General features: G+C 40.3%; 1 protein-coding gene across 2 annotated transcripts in view; it reads left to right on the top strand.

The window, feature by feature from the left end:
• Positions 1–7,456: 7,456 nt before the first annotated feature.
• Napepld (N-acyl phosphatidylethanolamine phospholipase D) overlaps positions 7,457–14,293 on the top strand; it is a 33,368-nt gene continuing 26,531 nt past the window's right edge. Inside the window, exon 1 of one of the 2 annotated variants that reach the window (XM_051174823.1) lies at positions 7,457–7,501. The gene's annotated coding sequence lies outside the window, so the exon portion shown is untranslated. Of the gene's footprint in view, positions 7,502–7,540; positions 7,622–14,293 lie in introns of those variants that run through there. The other variant, XM_051174822.1, reaches the window with a different exon arrangement.

Here is a 14,293-nt window from a genome sequence, read left to right as displayed (position 1 = left end):
CCTGTCCTGGAAGTGCTCCCAAATAACCCTTCACAGCTTACAAATGCTTGGCCAATAGTTCAGACTTGTTACAACCTAACTCTTACATTTAAATTAACACATGTTCCTGTCTATGCTTTGTCACACAGCTCATGGCTTGTTATTTCATTCTCTACACGTCCTACTCCCTTGGCATCTAGCTGGTGTCCCTCTGATTCCACCCTTTTTCTTCACAGCCTCCTTTGTGTCTGCCTGTCCCACCTATACTTCCTATCTAGCTACAGGCCAGGCAGCTTTTTATTAAACCGATCCAAGTGACAAACCCCACAGCATTCCAGCACTTCTTCAATGGAAATTGTAGTTTGACTTTGGAGATAATTTTCATTTCATTTTCCCTCAGAAGCTATAGTGAATTTCTGTAATGGATTTTTCAGATGATACAATGTCACATAAGAATTATGCTGCCCTCAGGAAAGTCAACTCATCTTACTAAATCCAGCTTCCTCCTCTAGGAAAAGTGTGCAATAAAGCTCAGTTCCTAAAGCTATTGAGGATTAAATGAGAATTGCACACTACTTAAAATAGTGCCAGAAAAACATCAGTAAGTAAAATATTAAAATGGGCTACATTAATGCAATATCTTTTAGTAAGTGCTGATGTATCCGGATGAGCAACACCAAATACTTAAGGATGTGGTAAAAACTTATTGAAAAATGTCAATCATTTCTATTCAAATTTTGGATATGACAAAAATCTCTTGTTCAAGAAAAAGAGAGTAGCAAGTTAATCCAGTCATTAGTTAATCACTGGGGTGTGTTTTACTTTATTCAAAACTCTTCAATGTCATCAACTTTGTCATTTATGACTGTCTATTAGTGAGGGGTCCTGCTTTCAGTGAAATGCCAAGGAAAAGGCAGTTATATACAGTGAAGAAAAAGTATAATTTGTAGAATTTGGAGTTCTGAATTTAACTAGTGTATCTGGAAAATAGCTAGTGAGTGCTGATGCAAAATAATCATATTTATAAAAATAAAATTGTTTTTTAAGCAGTAAGCTAGATTTAAATATAAAATTCTAAACCAGTACAGGGAGATAGTATAAAGTATTGAAAGAACATACAAAGCTAATTATACCACAAAGAGTGATGTGTAACCCAAAGCATTGTAATTAATATCAACTTTTATGTTGTGAAAAGTGGTCATGGTAGTCCAGCACTTGGGAGGCAGAGGCAGATGGATGTCTGAGTTAGAGGCCAATCTGGTCTACATGGCACATTCTAGGCCAGCCAAAACCCTGTCTCAAATAAAACAGCAAAAGCAGAAAGTATGATTTCAAAGGTTTTCTAGGTGTTTATAACCTGTTTCCACCAAATAGAGTTTTCAGCAAGGGGTCTCCATGTCCCTTGTCTCAAGAAAAGGGAAGGTAGGTCTGAATTTTTCAAGGGTGTTGGAGAGTATTTTTAATGCCTCAGAAGAAACTGAATGTACTGTTTTATGAGTTGTATCCAGAAAGATCTACAAGGGCAGAATTGTTAACTAGATATTATAACATTCTAAAGTTGTTAGACTCTGCCTAGAGCTGTGCAAGGATGCAAGGTTGACAAATCACATATGACTGCTTGCCATCCATCCCAGTGAAGAGATTCTAATCAGCAGAATGCTTTGAGAGGTAGCTCATACTGTGAACTTCACTTAGAAACTGACTTTGAAGCAAGGTCAAGAGAGATGCTAAATTGCATATACAATGAGTATCTGAAGATAGCTTTGAACTAAATCAGTACACAACTCAGTGTTCTCTTTTTCTCCAGGGCTCTGGATGTCTTGTCAGGCCATACATTTCCTGGCCCCCTGTCCTTCACCTTCATTCCTTAGTACTTTACACTCTTCCCATCCCCGAGTAGGTTCTTGTGAATTCAGAGAATCGTTCATCTATTTATTCAGTCCACATACATAATTGTCTGAGCAAGAAGTAAGTGCCAGAGGGATAAATATGGATCAGAACATTTGCATGAGCATCTCACATTGTGGTCAGAGAAACAGAAATGGAAATAGTCACACTATCATTTGATAGCTGCCTCAAAAACTCTGTGAACAAGCAGAGGTAGAGATGATATTCTACTTTGCAAAAGTGTAAGTCTCTGGGAGGCAGCAATTTTGAGTGTTGAGTATGTAAAGTCTGGGAAGAAAGTTCCAAACAGAAGTGACATCTGCACAACCTGAGATGTGTTTGTAGTTGACAGGCTTCATGATAGGCAGGGAAGCTAGAGAGGGACTAGGTTGCAACAAAATGTGGACATAAAATCCCAATCCAGTTTTGCAACTTTATGGAATTCTAGAGGTCATGCAAATCAATCTCATTCTTTTATAACAGAAAGAAACTGAGTCTTAGGGCAGCTAACTTGTTCAGGACAGGAATAAAGGTAATCTCCAATTTGACTTTTCTATTCCTATTTCTGTGGTCACTAATCCAATTATGGTTCCTAGCATCCACTAAATAAAATAGGTGCTCCCAAACCTAGACACCGGGTCTTTCTGAGCTCAATACAAAAGTCACTGCATAGAGTTTATACCTATAGTCCCTTGTCTACACTTTTTGTTAATTTGATGGATTGTAGATTTATGTATATGCTGTACCTGTGTGTGCTGTGTGTGGGCATTGCACATGCTAAGCTAGTACTGTACCACCTAGCTACCCCCTACATTTGACAGTGTTTTAAATACACCATTGTTAGACTTAAAAACTGCTTAAAGGAGAATACACTGGGTTTTAAATGCTTCTTAGATAAATTACCATGAACTTGGTGACATACAACAACTTACCAGTTCTGGGGGGCCAAACTCTGAAGATTTCTTACAGCTCTTGTCAAGTTGTCAGGAGGACTGATTCTTTGCAGAAGCTGCTAGGGCTTCCCTGGCTGTGGCTGCATCATAGTCTCTGTGCTGCCTACCTTCTGCCTGTCCTGCTGATCTTCTGTGCTATCTCATAATGTTCCTTATGATTACCTGGGAACCACTTGGGTAATTTACTACCAATGTGAGGTACAGACTTCAATCACTGCATTAAAAATTTCTTTCTAGCACTCAGGAGGCAGAGTCAGACAGATCTCTGTGAGTTTGAGGCAAGCCTGGTCTACAAAGCAAGTTCTAGGAGAGCAGGGATGTTACACAGAGAAACCCTGTCTTGAAAACCAAACCAAATGAAGCCAAAGTAAAACAACCCAAAATTTCTATATAAGGTAATGTTCACAGATTCTAGGATTCGGGCAGTAAGTATCGGGTTACTGATGGTGATGGGGATTATTCTGTTTACTACACGGAATATCCTTGACTCTGAATTGGAAGCATGGGAAGATATGTACCAATGTGTTTCTTGGGACACAGAAACACAAGGCAGATGAGAAGAGTCAAGGCAAGAAATGCTCCTTAATGGTTCTGTTTATGGAGAATCAGACAAACCCGAAAGGTTTGGTCTAGTCTGATCTTGTCAGGAAGGAAAACTAGTCTAGTCTCCATGTGCTCATAGTAAATGCTTCAACAATACTTTAAAAAATTAATTATGGTATGTATGTGTATAATATGTGTATGGGCATGTGCGCCATGGTGTGTTTGTGAAGAACAGAGAACTCTGTAGCATTGGTTTTCTCCCTCAACCTTTACTTGAGTTCCAGGGATTGAATTTAGGTTGGGAGGCTTGCATGGCAAACACATTTGCCTGCTGAGTCTTCTTGCTGCCCTCAACACTACTCACCTATACATTTCAGAGATTAGAATAGTGAATTTTCATATGCCTTTTTCACAATACAAAGAAAAAGCATTGCTATGAGTGTTGAAACTATTCTTTAAAAACAAAACAAAACAAACAAACAAAAAATTTGAAACAAAGGGCAGGAGAGATGGCTCAGAGGTTAAGAGCACTGGCTGTTCTTCCAGAGGTTCTGAGTTCAATTCCCAGCAATCATGTGGTGGTTCACAACCGTTTATAATGCATTTCGGTACTCTCTTCTGGCCTGACGCATATAAGCAGGCAAAACACTGTATACATAATAGCCATCTGATGGGCTTTCCCACAATTGCTGACTAAAGTTGCTGACTAGCAGTCCAAAACAGTACAGCTCTCCATACTGTTATCAGCACCTGCCCTCATGTATCAATCCCTCAACCCCAGACAGGGTTTCTCTATGTAGCTCTAGCTGTCCTGGGACTACCTCTGTAGACCAGGCTGGATTCGAACTCACTGAGATCTGCCTGCCTCTGTCTCCTAAGTGTGCCACCACTGCTTGGCTTCATTAAAAAAAAAAAAAAAAAAAAAAAAAAACAAAACCCTAATAGAATGTTACAAGTACAATGGAGAATTGGACTAAGCATACTGGGGTGGTAGAAGGGTAGAAGGGATCTTTTCTCAGGTCAAAGGCAGTTAACAGAAAAGCAATGAATAGAATTTAGCTGTCCAAATGCCTTCCTGTTGTCACTTGGCAGTATGTATGTGCTTTGCATATTTTAAACAATATTTTTACTAATTCTTTGGGAATTTCTCACAACAAATTTTGAATATGTTCACAGCCCCCATCCTCCAACTCCTTCCATAACTACATTCTCCACTTCCTATCCCTTCCCACTCAACTTGAAGTTTCCTTCCCCCCTTGCTTATATTCTTTAATAGTTAGAAAATCTTTGAGGGGGTTGTTTCATAAATACAGACTAAATTAAAGTCTTCCAGAAATAGTTCTCTTGTGTTGGTCTCCAGAAAGAAAAGTCCCATTGGCCATTAGCTACTTTTAGGGACCTCCTCTTCCTTATGGTTCTGACATTGAAAGACTGCCAATGTAGAGACAAACCGTTACCATTATGCTCTGAGTGCCCCAGTTCCTAAGGGTGGCACAAACAGGAAAGACAAATAAAGCTCCCTCAGGTCAGCAGGGTAGAGTCTAAAATTAAACCCTGAGTAAAATGCTTAGTGTGCAATGTTCATTTCACAGTGAGTAAGGGAAAGCAAGTCAGAAAGGTTTTGCCTTGCATGATAGAATTTGTACTGATTTGCTGCTTTTCATTTGTTTGGGGGAAAACTAATTCTTGCCTAGTTCTTAAACTTGTGTAGTATTTGATGGGTTGGGAAAACACACTTCATTGAACACAATGTGCTAAGAGTAGTCATTTGTATCAGGTTTTCCTGGTATGCATAACGGCTTGCTTATCTAAAAGTGCCAGCTTCTCCTCAGGAAAACACGCTGAGCAAACTTGTCTCTCCATCGTAGCTGTAAGGATCGCTCTACTTTCTGACCCAGAGTCTCCCATCTAATGCTGAGTTGAGCACTCTATGAACCTGGTGACAGGAATACTGGCATGATCTGTGCAGGACTAATGAGCCATAGATGTAAACTGATCCTCCAAACAATGCTTGACAATCCCCTGTAACTCACATTTTTTCTTTTTAACCTTTAAAAGGACCTTCAATCCCTTCCCAAATGGGAAACATTGTAGATTTACAGACATCTGTGCTCCTTGAATTGCAATTCTAAGACCTTCAAATAATTAAAAAACAAAAAACAAAACAAAAAAACCCTTAAAACTTTATCTGCCCTCTTAAGATGGAAATATATATCGAAAGTATCAGGTAAATGTTCTAGTTGGTTCTTAAACAAGTACATTTCATTAATATGTGAGTCTGAGTAGTTACTAGTAAGCTCAGAAAAAAAGCCAACAAGCAAATGCATTAACAATCAACTGCCCCACAAGGAGCTACAAGGCCCTCTGGTCTGAGCATAGAACTTGGGAGTATGGTATGAGCAGTATGTGACAGGAGGGGGTTGTTGTTTTCTTAGGTTTGAAAATCTATTGTGACTATGAACCCAGAATCTTCTTAGGAGTCAGCTAAGTGATTTAAGTATTTTGATGTCTGAAACTTCTTCAAATGGCATAAAAACACATTTGCACTTCTTGTGTGTATGAAAAATTTTCATAATGACTGATGGAATAAGGATGGGGAATGGCATGTCTGAAGTCCCTTAGCAAAGAGCACTCACTCACTAACAAGAGTATCACAGCAGGAATTTCCAGCTTTTTTAAAAAAAATTTTGCTGATGCATAGCAAGCGTTATTTAGTCCTACCCAGGGGCAAAGGAGTTGTTTAGCACACTAAACTTAAAACAAATAAAAGAAAAATCCAACCAGTTACAACTGCGAGCTACCCACAGCAAACCAAGTATAGAGACAGTGTTCTGCACTATTATACGATTATATATTCAATTTCAAAAGGCATTATAGTTTGGCTTGTATTTTCCTATCCTAACTGTATCAATGCCTGGTTTTTCTTTTTCATTTTTGCCAATACAAACTGAGACAGCCTATTTGGTTCTGGTCTATGCATATATCCCAGATCCACTCATTCCTGGATTCTTGAAGCCTTTTTAAGTTACTTCTTGAAATAATCTCAATCAGTTAAGAAACTCAGACTCACAACTTTATAATGTTTGAGTCTTACTCTGAGATTTCAGGGCTCCACCAATTTAGAAAAGAGCTGCATGTACCAGAAGGCTGACATAATTTTAAACGTAACTGCACACAAGGTATGCGCCATCGACACTCAGTACTTACTATAGAAAACTAAAATTAGTGTGCCTGTAAACAGGCCCTTTAAGTCAAAGGCTTAGTGTCCACGCTGTTCTATGTAGAGTGGGCCAGGCTAGGCCCATTGGTCAGCCGGATCCCACTGGTTTAGCAGTGTCGAGTGTCCAGGAATGCGTTCACGTGACTAGGAAGCGCGACCTGTGGTGCAGGCCCAGAACCAGTCTGGCGGTGGTCGGAGGGCACTGCAGTATGTGCTGGGCTCGCTGAGCTGACTTTACCAAGATGGCCTGTTGGACTCGGCGCCTGCGCCCGCGGGGCAGCCATCTTGGTAAAGGCCAGGCAGCGGGTGGCGCCGAGTGTGACCTGGCTGCAGTCTGGGGCCACACGGTCGGGGACGACGGCCAACATCAAAGATGGCGCGGCGGCGCGCGCTCAGGCGCTGCGTGCAGCTGTTGGCGCCCTCGGCGGAGCAGGCCCGGCGGGGACGCGGGCGGAGGAGCACTGCCGGACGGCACCGCGGTACGTCCCGCGGCTCCGGGGCCCGGGGGCTCGCCACGTCTGGGGCCTCGGCGGAGGAGATGCGATGCCACGCGTTCCCGATCGCCCTAAGCGCAAGGTGAGCCCGCTCTTCGCCCCGCCCTTCGCGAGCAAGCCCCGCCCCTCCATCATAGCTCCACCTCCGCGCCCTCAGTAGGCCCCGCCCTCCAACCGCGTTCCCACCTCTAGCCCAGCCCCTCACTGAACCCGCCCCGCACTGGCTCCGCCCCCGTGCAGCGCGCCGGCTCCCCGGAACCTGAGCGGCCACGGGGAACCGTGCTGCAGTTATTCTGGACCTTTGCAGGAGGAGGTTTCTGCGGCCGTGGTTCTTCTTCGCGGGATTGCCGCTTCGTCCCGGTGTCGGTGTGGAGCTACCTTTCCGGGACTGTTTGGACATCTCGGCGAAGTACAGCGGGTTGCGAGTAGGTTTCCACTCCCGTAGCCCTGCCTCCTCCTGGAGATGCTGCACTTTTGAGTGGCAGGCTTCTTTTGAGTTACCGCACCTCAGGAGTTGCGGAGCCGGCATCTCTGGAGCCGCCTGGGTGAAGAGCCGCCGTATTTTCAGTCATCTAGGGGAGATTTAAGATCACATCATCCGTGCAGATTCCCAGGTTGCAGCTTTTCGATAGGAATACAAGTGGGTTTATCTTCGTTTGTATGTAAATGAACGGGGTCCACAACTTAGAACAACTTATTTCGGTTTCATCGGTAGTATTTATCTTCTTAAATCCATCCCATCCCAAAAGCATTCTTGCTTTTTTTTTTTTTTTCTCTCTTAAAGTAACTGTAACTCACTTAACCACAGAATGAGCAAAAGCAGGAGACAGAATGGGGAAAGGAGGCGAGGCGGTTTTTTTTTTTTTTTGGGTCCAGTGTTTGCTTCCTAGATGACTGAAGGCGTTTAGACGGATTCCCTTTCCCAAGGAGCTTGGTGTGATTCCGGTAGTTGTGAATATGCCTTCACGGTCTCCAGTCGAAACCTGGATGAATTGTGACACTCAATTGGATCCAGAAAACATTAAGGGAAAAAGAAGTCAATAGCCTCAAAAAGCTGGACACTTCTTGCTGTGCCTTTACAAGTAGGGTGCCTTAAAAATTGTTATTCCATGACTTGCTTGGAAGGTGTTGGCTTAGCATGAAGTCAGAAAGGCATTCTTGCAACACAGGTCTCTGTGAATTAAGAAATCATTTTCATCTTTACTAACAGATTTATGTTTTGTTAACATTGGGTAGGAGTTAAGGATAACGACACAGTTTAGAAAGACGTTACATAATCTTTAAAAGAGCGATTACCTTGGTCTTACAACAGTCTGTATTTTAAAATAGTTTGATTTTTGTTGTAAAAAAATATTAGCTCTGTTAAAGAATTCCGTGGCAAGTATGTATGCTTAAAATCAGATTCTAAGAAGAATCGAGGGTTTAAAAAGGGTTTAAGTCAACTGGAAATACAGCCATACTTTTCAAACGCTTTGTTAGCAGTTTTGCTGGCTTCATGAATTTATAGCAGATATCCAAGAGACAAAAGTCCTTAGTGTATGTCTCATGCCTTTATTTCCATTCACAACTCCAAATCAGAGTGGACAGAGTCTACATTCCAACTGAGTCTTAAAATTTGTTCAGTATGACTGAAAGATATTTTAACATAAGCATTATGTCATAAGGTCTGGGTTGTTTTATTTGGTAAGGTTTTCCTTATACTTTAGTTTCATTTGTCATCCCCATTTATTTGGAAGAAGTCCTATGTCCCTTTAGATATTTATTTAGAAAGCCAGGGGGATTTCTGTGGAAATTTAGTTTGTATGTGGAATTCATATATTTAATTTTTATTTTTATGTATTTATTTATTTTTTCTCTCAGTGGTGCATAGCTATGGCTATAGTGGGGTTTTCCATCCCTTTTCATTAAGAATGTGGCTACATGGAGTGCCCTATGTATCGGGTGTTTTAGATTGAAATAATACTAAAACATATTTTAATTGAAGTATGAACAATGCGTATTCTTTAAAGAACATTTTCATTTTGAAAATCTATAAAGGACATGTAAAAAATTGGCATAAAAATCAATTCTAGTGATTTCCACTGTAAGGTTCAAAGGTTCAAGTAATCGTTCATTCTAATTTCTATAGCATTAAAGACTTCTATATGTCTGTAACAGTGCTTTACTTGACATGTCTTTTCAATTTAGTAACTATTGATTATTATCTATTTTATTAATCAACTTTTACATATATATTTATTCTTGGATAGCTCCAAGAGCAATACACACACACACACACACACACACACACACACACACACACACACATATGTACACACACATATATAATAGTCATGTCTGCTACTAACTAATCTTAATAATGTGTTATAACTTAATAATTTTTCAAGCTCTTTCAAGGAACTTTAGACCAATAACTTGAATTTATATTAGACAGATGAAGCAGCCAAGCCAAGACAGCACAGTATAGGTTGCCCACAAATATGGACTGTACCCTAAACACCATTAAAAAAAAAAAAGTTAGGGATGGTTGTTATCATTGGCTATGGAGGCACAGGACTACATTTAGATGGATCAGCCTAATTCAAAAGTGTGATTAGAAAACAATTCTTAATTTTGGATGTGGGAGTGCATGTGCTTAGGAGGCAGAGACAGGCCATGGCTAGTTTTGGTTACATAGAGAGTTCCATGCTAACTTGAGAGATACCTAGCAAGATTGTATGAGAAAATGAAAAGGGAGAAGGAAGGATGAATTCTGCCTGGCATGTTGAACAACCTCTTTGCTCTTTATCAGAGCAGGTTTTGTGTTTATGTACTTGGGTCCTTTCCCATATTAAGGACCACTAACATACCGATCAAAACAGTAAATGTCTGACAAGTTCTGTGTGATTTTGTAGTCCTCCTCAGTTATAAGAATAAAATTTTGAGGGTAAAGAGACACTTGGTTTCTTGTTCTTATTAACATTCCTTAAACTGATTTTTGTCTGTTTTACTCATCAGACCCTTGACCTACAGCTATTAGATAACACAATAATTTGTTGGAAGTTATTTTCTGTGTTTGGAGTCCCTTTGCTCAGCATACAAAGATATTTGTTCCCTTTCAAAGTGTGTTTAGTTTGCTTAGAGAGTTCATGGAAAGCTAAGTTTCCCTTCTTCCATGGTAACTAATAAAAGAGTCAAGTTTCTGGATTTATTTATTTTTTTTAACTAAACAAAGTCCTGAACATGAGGTAGAACATGTCTTTCCTCCTCCCTGTACTGACAATGTTCTTTGACTGCTGTTCTAAGGATTTTTGGGTGAGATCTGATTTTAATTATCTAAGATAATTAAGGGTCGAGCATGGCTAATAGACAGTCTAGACTCCTGGCCCGATCCAGATCCTGGGAACATCATGTAACTCCATGGTCTGATTTGCTCTTCCTGTAAAGAGGTCACACATGTGATGGCTTTTATCATGGGAGAGACAGGCAAATAGGAAGAGACCCTGGAGGTTATGGACTCGGTTCAGCTTCTTTAGCTTGCAGATCTCCTTCTCTCATAAAAGTTTAGCTTATGACTTCTCAAAGCTGCTGCTATCAGTTCCTTTTAATATTGTTGAGGGAATGTTGATTCCTTCATGTTTGCTTGGTTTTCTATGTAAACAATTTTATCTGTTGAATGTACACGTGTGCTATTTGTAGCCTTTTTTAAACAATGGGATTAATGTTGTTCACATTAATGCTGATGTTGAGGATCCTTCCAGTGAAGAATTCCACTTTTGATCTTATTAGCATTCTCTTGGCTCAGCATGGTTATGCACAGTTTTGTAGTTTCTTTTTGCATGACCATTTAGATATTTTCAACACATACTTTTTTTTTGTTTGTTTGTTTTTTTTTTTTTTTTTGAGACAGGGTTTCTCTGTGTAGCTTTGTAGACCAGGCTGGCCTCGAACTCATGGAGATCTACCTGCCTCTGCCTCTCGAATGCTGAGAATAAAGGCGTGCACCACCAATGCCCTGCTTTCAACTTATACTTTTAAGACAGTGTTTTACCTTCAATTTAGTGTAAGCCGCCATACTTTATAAATTTTGTTGGCTACAAGAAGGAATTTCATGGTATTGAGGTGTAGGTAACAGCATTTGAATGCAGGATTTTCAATGTGCATAATAGAAGTTCCCCCAAACTAAATGCTGACCCCTGCCTGGGGATGTCTTTATGGCTGAACTTTTAAAATACCTTTTCAAAGCAAGGAAAGTATCTTCAAGGATCCATGCATATTTTCTTTTCATATGACTAAAACATAGACCATTGTTATTAATTTGTTAAATTGATTATCTGTTGATGGTTCTTTGCATAATTTCAAGTCAGAACAATTAAGCAATTAAAGTAGTGCAATTTGAAGACCATATAAGATTTAAAGGGTAGTTTTTTCTTTGTTTTCCTCTTTTTAAAAATAATTAATTTAATTTTATTGGTGTGAGGGTGTCAGGTCCCCTGGAACAGAGTTACAGACTGGTGTGAGCTACCATGTGGGTGCTGGGAGTTGAACCTGTGTCCTCTGGAAGAGCAGCCAGTGCCATCTCTCTGGTCCCCAAGTAATTTTTTCCCCCAAAGAACTAGTGCTTATTGAATGTCTATTAAAAGCTTCTTACTTTGAAAAAAACAAAACAAAACAAAACAAAACCAAAAATCACATTATTGAAATTCAGCAAAATAAGGTTAACCTGTGTCTGCGTCAGCTTTTGAACTGTTGGTTCTACTAGATTCAGCTTAATTATTGGTGGAGAGCATGGGCTTTGGGGTGTGATCAGCATGGGTTGGACCCTGAGAGTCAACTGTTACTAAAATTTTGACTTTATGTAAGCTCTGTCTTCAGTTGTTTTTTCTTTTAAAGTTCTCTTAAACTTTAATTATGGCAGTTGTATTGGGGCAGTTTGGAAAACTGCTTAAATATGTTTCTCTTCCCCATGGAAGAAGTACAAAACTAGACTTGTCTTGACAGTGTGGTGAGTACCATTTCTAGGATGTGGCTCCGGATGGTGTCACACAGCAAGATGCAGGAGGAAGCTGGGAACGGATTGCTTATGAGCAGCATGGCCATCCTTGCTGGAAGGCTGGAGATGTAGCTGCTCAGCTGCTGTTATGTCCTAAGCAGAACAAGGGAGATTGGATTTTATGGTAGATCTTTTTAGTCTTTACCTTATACAACTGTAGACTTCAACCTCCCAGTTCTTCCTCTTGACTCTTCCACAATTAGTGGAGTTAGTGGGGTGCTCTTTGTTGACTTCAGTCCTTTGCTTTTCTTCTCTATTTATTTGATTTCCAGCAGGTGATTAAAAAACAAAAAACAATAACAACAAAAACAACAAACAAACATAACCTCCATTCTCTACCTCCACGGAGGGCAACTAGAAGTTTAAGCCCTGTTCTTCATTTGTTCATTCTACAAGTATTTGTTGAACACTGAGCACTTGCGTATTGCTGCTAGGTATTGTTATAAGCAGTGTGAATTATTATTGATTGTACTTTTTTCCCCTTGGCTTGGCTCCCTGGGAGCAGAGCCAAATCAGAGACTCAGGTGAACTGAATATAGTCTGTAACTTACCAAACTTTATAGGTGGCACGGTGGCCTTCCTACTCTAGCACTGCAAATATCTGCCTCTAATGGCACTTCTGATTCATGATAGACACATGCCAAGCTAGCCTAAATTCTAGAATTTCAGAGAGACCCTTGGGACTTTCCTAAATGCCTGAACCACTTTGTGCTGATGATAATGACTTAAAGTACAATAGCATCCATCAGAACCAGGCATGGTACTCCACCCCCTCACCCTATTTCAGAGTTTTCACTCAGTAACCTCAGACATGGTTTAAAAATCTTCAGTGGCACAACCTTTAATCCCAGCACCCAGGAGGCAGAGGCTGGAGGATCTCTGTGAGCTGGTCCACAGAGAGAGTTCCAGGACAGCCAGGGCTACACAGAGAAAACCCCAAAACAAACAAACAAGCAAAAGTCTGCACAATTAATTCTGATGTTCAGTCAGCACTGAGAATCAGAGGCATAAGACTTTGTCCGAGGCTGGACAAGAAATATTCTGAGAAGGCTTATCAGTCACATGCTGGAGATCAGAGCCTTCTTTTTTTCCTTAAAGATTTATTTATCCTGTATACAGTGTTCTGCCTGCATGCCTGTACTGCATGCTTGAAGAGGATATAGGAACACATTTTAGATGGCTGTGAACTACCATGTGATTGATGAGAACTGAACTCAGGACCTCTGAAAGAGTAGCCAGTGCTCTTAACCTCAGAGCCATTGGTTTGATCTTGAGAGGAGGTGGGAAGTAGGGAGATAAGCAATCTTTGAATGATCAGGGAAGACACTGAAGTGCTGTGGGGCATGATTTATTTAGAGCTGACCTTGCTTGCCTTCTGTGCTGTTCCCATTGTGGAAATTATTGCTGGGGCTCCAAACACTGGGAAATGAGGGATCCATGTCAGTATCAGAAGTTTGCAGTTTTTGTTGTAGGGGACAGTGAAGAAAGATGAAAGGAAGAGTCTCAAAACCAAGAGACTCTTCAAAGCTTATAAGAGCCTTCAGAATCTAGAAGGAGCTCTGGAGCTGTTAGGAATCTTGGGCACAATAGTCTTATTTTTAAGATTTGTGTGAATTCCAGGAACACTAGAATCTCCGTTATTCAGATACAAAAGTGAAGATGCATTCCAGAGTTGATTCCATTTTTGTTTAGTTATGCCATTATTTTTAGCGCACATATATCAGTGTTTTAGAGTGTAATAAAACAGTGTTTTATAGTTATTGGAGATTTACTGTGTACAAGATACTGGACTAAGAATTATGAAGCTAAAACATAGAGAGGAATATAAATGGCAACGTTTAGAAGTATTTATTTATCTATTTGGCTTTTTGAGATGGGGTTTTGCTGTCCTGGAACTGACTCTATAGACCAGGCTGACTTTGAATTCCTGAGTGCTGGGATTAAATGCATGCCACCATCACCTGGTTGAAGTATTTATTTGTAAATATTCATGATTTTTTCCTGATAGTTCTTTTTAATTATGTAAAATATGCTTTTGCAGTTTACTACATGCTTCCCATTTGTTTACAGAGTATACTGAGTTGAACTTATGGTTATCTGCCCCTTTGACCTTGTGTTTTTTTTCTGTTAGTTGACCTGAAACTTCCTGGGGGCTGTCCTCTGATGCTTGGTATGTGCTGAAGCA

The sequence above is a fragment of the Phodopus roborovskii genome, unplaced genomic scaffold (assembly GCF_943737965.1).
Source record: "Phodopus roborovskii unplaced genomic scaffold, PHOROB, whole genome shotgun sequence".
Classification (NCBI taxonomy): Eukaryota; Metazoa; Chordata; class Mammalia; order Rodentia; family Cricetidae; genus Phodopus; species Phodopus roborovskii.
The sequence above is the reverse complement of the archived record's forward strand: the minus strand, read 5'-3'. Positions and strand labels throughout refer to the sequence as shown.